Source organism: Bison bison, unplaced genomic scaffold (assembly GCF_000754665.1).
Source record: "Bison bison bison isolate TAMUID 2011002044 unplaced genomic scaffold, Bison_UMD1.0 scf7180017864261, whole genome shotgun sequence".
Taxonomy (NCBI): Eukaryota; Metazoa; Chordata; class Mammalia; order Artiodactyla; family Bovidae; genus Bison; species Bison bison.
The window spans coordinates 196,044-197,075 of NW_011494833.1; the positions used below are offsets into that span (position 1 = coordinate 196,044).

The 1,032-nt window shown below is 43.9% G+C and overlaps 1 protein-coding gene across 1 annotated transcript in view; it reads right to left on the reverse strand.

The window, feature by feature from the left end:
• The window catches only part of LOXL2 (lysyl oxidase-like 2), a 119,006-nt gene that overhangs the window by 7,092 nt on the left and 110,882 nt on the right, over positions 1 to 1,032 (reverse strand). The gene's annotated exons all lie outside the window — the stretch shown is intronic.

Consider the following 1,032-nt stretch of genomic DNA (forward strand, 5'->3'; position numbering starts at 1 on the left):
TTTGTCAACCTTTGCCCCAGCATTTCCAAGGCATCCATCGGGGTGTTGACTGAGGTCCCCTGTCCCTTCTTGGTGACTGGCAGCATTTCACACAGGGCATCCGGAGAGACCCAGGCCTATTCTCTGGCCACAAGGATCTCATTTCATGTGAGGCCCAACTGCCTCAGGAGTGAATCACAGAAGTCACAAGGAAAAGATAGCTGCAAAGTCACTGAAGAATAGCTTCAGGCCTAGGTTGGGGGAAAGTCAATGAGACAGAGTTGGAAGGGGCTTTCACAAAGGCCAAGGACCCTCAATTCAGGCCTAGACTTCAGGATGGGAACCTGAGGAGCTATATTGTGTTCCATGGATCTATTCATTTTCTCTCCTGTGCCAATACCACGTTGCCTTGATTGTGTGTGTGTGTGCTCAGTCCTGTTCCACTCTTAGCGACCCCATGGACTGGAGTCCGCCAGACTCCTCTGCTGTGGAATTTCCCAGGCAAGAATACGGGACTGGATTGCCATTTCCTCCTCTAGCAGATTTTCTGACACAGGGATGGAACCCCATCTCCTGCTGCTCCTGCACTGGCAGGCAGATTCTTCACCAGTAAGCCGCCTGGGAAGCCTGTTGCCTTGATTACCATAGCTTTATAGTGAGTGTTGAAATTAGGTAGTTTAAGTCCTCCAATTGTTCTCTTTTTCCTCTGAAATTGTTTGTGTTTCAATATAAGTTTTATATAAAATATTTAATTAAAAAAGTCCTGGGATTTTCATCGATATTGCATTGAAAGTGATGATTGACAAGAATTGACATTTTAACAATATTGAGTCTTACAATCAATGAGGTGGTTTTATATTAGACCTTTCTTACTTAATCTTAACAACATTTGGTAAGCTTTCTATGTACAGATTGTATACATCTTTTGTAAATGCATTCCCAAATGTTTTTGATGCTACTTTCAGTGGAATGGTTGAGATTATGGGTTTTTCTTTTCAGTCCATGGGTCCCAAAGAGTGGGACGTGACTGACTGAGCATGTTGTAGACAGCTT